Source organism: Suricata suricatta, chromosome 5, assembly GCF_006229205.1.
Source record: "Suricata suricatta isolate VVHF042 chromosome 5, meerkat_22Aug2017_6uvM2_HiC, whole genome shotgun sequence".
In the NCBI taxonomy this organism is placed as follows: Eukaryota; Metazoa; Chordata; class Mammalia; order Carnivora; family Herpestidae; genus Suricata; species Suricata suricatta.
Genome location: NC_043704.1, coordinates 32,807,756 through 32,815,152, shown reverse-complemented (window position 1 = coordinate 32,815,152; position 7,397 = coordinate 32,807,756). Strand labels below are relative to the sequence as shown.

Sequence of the window (7,397 nt, the reverse complement as noted above, 5' to 3'; positions counted from 1 at the left end):
TTGTAATTTCAATAAGGAAGTCTGTTCATGTTCTGTATATTGAGATTGTAGTTGGCTTAAATTTATAACCAACTGCAATTTCCATATTATGTATAAAAAATGAAATGTAGATTAATGTTGATTATAATTCATATAATTTGTCCTAATATGTTGAAAATGTAATATTAGGATGAACTGTGTTTCCCAGCAATAAAAAAACATTCACAGGACCACCCAAATACTGTTTTTCACAGTTTAAAATTTTGTTCAATATTTCTTGTCAGTAAAAAATGCTTCTAATAGCTAAAATAAGCTAGTATACTTTTAGGCCTTACTATTTTGGTCCATTATGGTAGGTATTAGTAAATTAAGGATTATTTGTGAATTTTGATACCATAGTGTATCTATAGAAAGTCATCTTGGGACTTGGTTAAGCTTCTGACTTCGGTTCAGGTCATGACCTCAGGTTTGTGGGTTTGAGCCCCACATTGAGCTCTGTGCTGACAGCTTAGAACCTGGAGCTTGCTTCAGACTCTGTGTCTCCCCCTCTCTCTGCCCCTAACCTCCTGTCACTCTGTGCCTCTCTCCTCTTAAAAGTAAATAAACATTAAAAAATGTTTTTTATTAAAAAAAAGTTGTCTTGAAATGTAATTCTGCATGATTATAAGCAAATTTGATCTATAGGATGAACCCATAAGATTTTTCTATTTGTAATGAAAAGGAAAGAAATAAGATTATTCACCCAGTAGTATTTTAAAAGGAAAGAAATAGGATTATTCACCCAGTAATATTTAAAAGTATTTTAAGTAGTATTTTAAATTTTGGCAGTCATACATTTAATCAGTAGATCTATATGGGATATTTTCCACCAGGGGCACAGACACATTATTATAGAGTGCTTTAGACAGGCTTTAATTCTGATGATTCTTCCTACAACAGTAAGTTGGGTGGGCTAAGGGCTCATGTTCGGTTTTATTTTGTTTATCTTCTCTTTTGATAGATGTTTTACTGGAATTGTGCCAGATCTTGCCAAGAAATGTATAAAATGGAGAAGAATTTTGAGTTGAAATCTCAACCAAAACTAGAGACTTCCATTGTTTGTAACATTTCTTACACATTTAGAAAAAAAAAGTAACTGATGTTTCTATAAAATAGTAGAAATCCTAATATAATTCCAGGAGAGGGTGGGGAGGAGAATCATAAAAGTAAACATTGGTGTTAACGCCAATTTCTACTACTACATTAATGGTTACAATGAAGGGTCAATATAATATTGTAGGCATCAAGGATTATGCTTACCTATAAAATACAGATATTATTTTTATGCTCACTTTACAGATAAAGAAATTAACATTCAGAGAGGTTAAGCAGTTTATCTGAGTTTACACAGCTAACAAGTAAAAAAGTTTGGGTTTGAATTCAGGCACTGAATCCATTCTCTAGATTGAAGAAATTTCCCCTACAAATGCTACATTATTTTTGTTGGTTTGTTTTTGTTTTCCCTCACCTATGCTATTTCTTCCTGGTGAATTTCAGGCGGTTAAGGTCTATATATGTATGTGTATATGTATATATAATTTTTTTAAGTTTATTTATTCTGAGAGAGAGCGAGCACAAGCAGCGGGGAGATAGAGAGCGAGAAGGGGAGAGAGAGAATCCCAAGCAGCTCTGCGCCTCGGCACAGAGCCAGTGTAGAGATCCAACTCAAAAACCATGAGATTATGACCTGAGCTGAAGTCTGAGTCTCAACTGATTGAGCCACCCAGGCCCCCAAGGTCAAGAATTATATTTCACATTTCTTTGGATTGCCAGTGCTTAGTGCAATTCCTAATACAATATATGCTCCATATGTAGGTAAACCAATGAATAAGTGAGAAAATTTAGGTTTTAGGATATGCAAAGGTAGAATTCTCCTGTTGGTATATTAATTGGAAATTTTACTCCAAGGACAAATAGGAAGCATGAACTCACCCAACCAACGTCAACCTTACAGTCAGTCCCTTTAGTTATGGTTCAAGGGTGAAATCCTGCCTGATTGGAGTGAGTTAAGGTCATTTCTGCAGCTAATGCCTCGTAGCTTCTGTTATATTTGGTTCCCCAGACAGAAAAGTTTATTCTACTTACACTCCGTGTTATTAAAAATCAGAGCGGGGGGAGAGCAAACAATATTGTTTTTTTTTAAATTTAACTTATTCTACTGTCAGTCTTTTTCATTCCTCTCGAGACACAGCCGTATAATATTAGATTCTGTAGGAATATTACAAAAACACCAGGGATTCACTTCTAGAATTCCATTTTGGGCAATTTTAGTAACCATTTTAGGTGATAACAGATACTATCAATGACACTCAGCTGATTTGGGGGATTACTTAGGGAGAATTATAATCATAGGAAATTAATATGCAACAAAGTACCTAAAGCAAATGCATGATTCATTAATCATGTAGTTGTTTCACTGCATTCTGTTTCCCTTGTATTTCTTTCCTCCATATAGTTTCAGGTGAAAAAATGTTTTTTTTCATGATATGGTCCATTTTTATATTTATTCCAATGATGAATGAGTATTTGGGAAATGTGTATGTGTATGACTCAGTAGCCTACTCTCTACACAGCGAGTAATTAGTGGATGCTGTCTTCTTATTTTTAACAAATATCTCCATGTAGGATGAAATTCTGACAGGAAAATTACAGGATTGGTGCCCATGATAAGATTTATGTTAAATAATTGGAGGCTGTAGGCTCCTTAAAATGTAAATGGAGCTTGAATAAAAAGGTTAAGAGGCAAAGGCTCTTTTAAGAATATAGGTGGTTTTTTTTTTTTTTTTTTACAAATACAGGTTTGTTGTCAAGGCAGATCTAAATCTCCCCGCTCTCACCTAGGACAGATGTCACCAGTTGTCTGTTAATGTTCATTGTGCATCTGTCAGCTACTTACTGAATTTGTTACTCTTGTGCTTTGAGTAATTTTGCAAGCCTTTCTGTGCTGCAAGATGTTTTCCATAGGGTATATGATACGAATGGATATTTTAATCATTTAATGGTTTCTAATTTTAACCTACCAGAGAATATGAAAGAGAAATTCAGATCAAAATAAGACTTTGTTAATAAAATAAATACTGTTTCATTCAATCTTCTAAGTAGAAACAGACTTGAAAACATAAACAAAAGCCTCAGACAAATGTTATTGCCATGCTAGGAAAAAAGAGTTGAATCATACATATGAAAAAAAAAAATTACATATGTGTGTGTTTTGCATATCTCAGTAGAATATTACCAAGATCTGTCTCTTAAATAGTTTCTTGCTTTGTGATCCTGTAGAAGGGAGGTTTCAAAGAGGGGAACAGTTTACATCCAAGTAGGAGTTTGGTTTCCACATCATAAATTTCATGTGACTTTGATATATTTCCTTGAAATACTTAGCACTAATGTGTCTATCTTTTTCCAGCTGTGGTTGTGTAAATATTTAGATATTTCAGTCACTTGTGTTTATATTTTATCTTCCAACTGGGCAGTTGTTGAAGGAATTCAGCTTTGCCCTATTCTCCAACGCTGGCCTCGCCTGAAGTCAGTCGTGTTCTGTTCCCAAGGTTCTACCAGGATGCTGGCCGAGGGCAGCTAACATCATCATCCTTGTGCCTTGTTAAAGCCTCACTCGGCCAGTCCTTTTCTTTTTTTTACCCTCTTTTCCTTTTCCTTTTCTGTTTCCTGTGCAGTTTGGCTGAAAATAGGAATTTGGTTTTACTGAGTATAATAGAAACTTTATACCTTATAACATAAAACCAACCAACCAACCAACCAACCAAAATAACAAATTAGCATAACTAGGATGGTGTTTGTAAGGTGGCTTACAGAAACTCAAGAGTTTATGAGGGAGAGGAGAAGTCTTTTTTTTAATTAATAATGAGTCAAAAATATTAGAGAGAGAGGCTTTATGACCCAGTGGAGGCGAACACTTCCTCTATGGAGGAAGACTCATCTACATTCTTCTGAGAGTCACATGTGTTCCTTCTGTGTTGGATCTCACAAAGTTTCCCTTTAAGAAAGTGAATCCATTATTGATAGAAGATGAGACACTTTTCCCTAAAAGTATGGTGGTGGGAAAAATTAGAGAACCAGTAATACTGATTTTTTTTAAGATTTTCTAAAAAAAATTATTCAGTAACCTCTGCACCCAATGTGGGGTCAAACTCACAACCCAGAGATCAAGGGTTGCATTCTCCACCCAGTTCCCCAGTAATACCGAATTTTCATTGTGCAAGAAGTTGTGTAGCAATTGAGGTTCTCAGTGTTAACAACGGACAATATTAGGATATTCATTCCAAAATTCAACCTCCTATTCAGAGAAGATGATACAGTATAAGAGATTTATACCTCCATTTGTTGATCATCAGAATCTTTCCTGAGTGAAAACTGTGGCTTACAGTTAGGTGTTCTCTGTGCGCATAGGGAGAGAGGAACAGACGCCACCACGTTCCACGGCATCTCATTTTTATCCACACTTTCAAAAATAAGCAATCCACAAGAACACTTCCAGGGTTGGAAACAAGAACAGACAGAGCATGTTTCTCTGTGGATTGTAGCTAATTAATCCTAGCAGTATTTATGGACTAGTTGGGAAGAGGAAGGTTTTGAGTTTGACTAGGACTGAATCCCAGCACCGCCTCCTTCCAGCTGAATGACAGCTGTGAGTTTCACTTCCCCCATATGGACACCAGATATAACAGCGCCCACCTCATAAAGATGTTGTGATGAAGGAGATGATGGATAATAAATGCTAGTTTTCATTTTCTTGCCTTTCCTTTCTGCTTCGGCTTGATAATAAAGAATAATGTAGTATAGTTTTTCCGGACATGATGATTACCATTTATAATTTTTTATTGTGGAGGTTGACCAATTATTCATTATAAGTATCGCTCGGGAATTGGCAAGTTCCTTTTCTGAACGTTCCGCATTAGGAGGAATGTGAGATTTCTATGTGTTTGTTATGGTTTTCAAAGGCATTGAGTCTATATTTAAGTAGCTTTTTTTTTTTTTTTGCTAAACCTAATCATTCCCTCTGCATATTATATGCTAGCATTATTATATGCTAACAGAGTATATTTTCTCTGGAAATGTGTTCCTTAGAAAAATGTTCAGTAGGATATCCTGAGAAAAGAAAACTGAAGAGTTCCACAGTCAAATAATTTTGAAAAATGCTGCGTAGGATACCTTTCTTTGTAAGCATCACATGTGCTTTAGCAAGACTAAAGGTCCTGAGAGCTGTAGCTCTTTTTTGAGCGATAGGTATTAACAATCTGAGGAAAGAGGATTCCAAGGAGCATTTTTGAAGATTTAGCCTTTAATAATAGAGAAACCATTTTATTGCTGAAACTCTTTTCCTGAATACTGCCGGACGAGCATTCCAGGGAAAGCGGAGGCCTGGGTTCGCCATGCCCAAAAGTCTCGCTAGCTGTGGTCCAGCCTATGGTCCTGCAGGTTATGGAGAGAGCGGTAAGCTCCACTCTACTTGAGTGGAGCCTGGGTGATCTCCAGGTTGTGTAATTGACCGCTACTTCCTCTGCCCACTCTCCCTAGACAGTTAGTTTTTTCTTTCCCCTGGTTTCAGTCTCCAGATCCAGTCTCCTGTGTGGCTCCCACTGAAATTTTCTTGCTGAGGTCCAACTTGGATATTCAGTTGCCAACGTGTCCCCTCCATTTGGATATTCAAGAAATACGCCAGGCCCTCCATTTCTCATACATGGAAATTGTCTCCTCTGTCCTTCCTCTCCCCACATTTCACTCTTGTATTCTCCACCTTCATTGGGACTGCATGTCACCCACTGCTCCGATCACAAACTCGGAATCTCTCTATTTTGTGCTTCCTCTCCATCCTGTGCATTTTTCGATTGTTTTACCCCCGTATTACCAAGGATCAGATGCTGTTGATTTTGTAACTGTCTCTAGATTCTTTCCTCTGTTTTCTGCTCTGTCAGAGTTTGCAGAATTTAGTTGTTTAAAGAGTACAAAAGTTTCCTGACCCATGACCTCCTAATTTACCCTGTTCTAGTCCAGTTTCATACTACTAAGTAGTGAGCTCCTTAAAACCAAACCCGACTATGCCTTGCTTAAAATATTTAAATGTTCTGTTGCCTTCAGTTAGGTTCCAGAACTTTGGCTTGATATACAAAGCCCATCACATTATTGCTTCTGACTACTTCTTCAGGCACATACTTCTAATCTCTGACCTGCACCTTACACTGAGGCCACACGAGGCCCCTCCAGGTCCCACACCTGTACCATGTTCTTTTGTAGCTGTGCCTCTGGGTGAAATCATGTCCTTTCTTTTATTCTTGACTTATTTTTCAAGACTCATCTCGAACTTTGTGTCTCAGGACACCTTCTCTCAGGCAGTTCTAAGTCTCCTTGTTTGTTTTCTCATAGCAAACGCTGCATCCCTCTTTCCTAACTGAAGTGAACTTCAGGCTTTAAAACAAAGTGAGCTTTATTAATTAAATATGTATTACCTCAGTCGTCAATTCTCATTTGTATCCACCCTTCATAATTACAGCCCAAGTCAAGGCCGGTAATATAATGTTTTGTTTTGTGAAATTTTCTAGCTTTTGCAATTGAATCATCTAAAATCTAATTTAAATTTCATTTGACTTCAGGATAGCCTTTGTGAGAGAGTATGAGTTTCCACATTATTTTTTCCTCATGTTGCCGGTTTGTTTTCCTCCATTAGAACCCGGTTTCGTTTAAAGAATTTATGGTATGTTGTATACCAGGCATTGAACTGAAGCTGTTTCTCGGTATTTCAGATTATAAAACGATTACTGTCTTTCATATGATACTTTTTGTTATTTCACGATTGATATAAGCAAATGCTGTTTTAACTTCATCATTTATTTGTTCATTTCATCAAGAAAAACAAATGTTAATTGTAGTCGTTACAAATTAGAGATATAAATCAGCCCATGCAGAGTTTACAGTCTCGGAACGGTTGAATAGTATACATGTGGTTACAATTTAAAAAATAAAGTCTTTAATGTCTCTTTGTAGAATACAGGATTCTTAAGCTTCAAGTTCCATTCAAATAGGTCTTCCCTTTGGGGCTCCTGGGTGGCTCAGTAGGTTAAGTGTCTGACTTTGGTTCAGGTCATGATCTCACACCATTCATGGGTTCCAGCCCTGGAGCCTGCTTCGTATTCTGTGTCTCCCTCTCTCTCTGACCCTCCCTGCTCACGTGCGCGCTCTCTCTCTCTCACTCTTTCAAAAATAAATAAAAGCACAAAAAATATTTTAAAAAACATTAAAAAACCCAAATAGGTCTTTCCCTATCAGCACTTCATTCCTTTTTTTTTTTCATTTACTCAACACATATTTATTGAGTGCTTATCATGTGCTCAGCACTCTGCCAGACATAAGAGAAGGAACCATGA

The 7,397-nt window shown here is 36.8% G+C and overlaps 1 protein-coding gene across 1 annotated transcript in view; it reads left to right on the top strand.

Moving 5' to 3' along the window:
* Nucleotides 1-7,397, top strand: part of LOC115291108 (roundabout homolog 1-like) — a 96,236-nt gene that overhangs the window by 62,190 nt on the left and 26,649 nt on the right. The window lies entirely within an intron of this gene.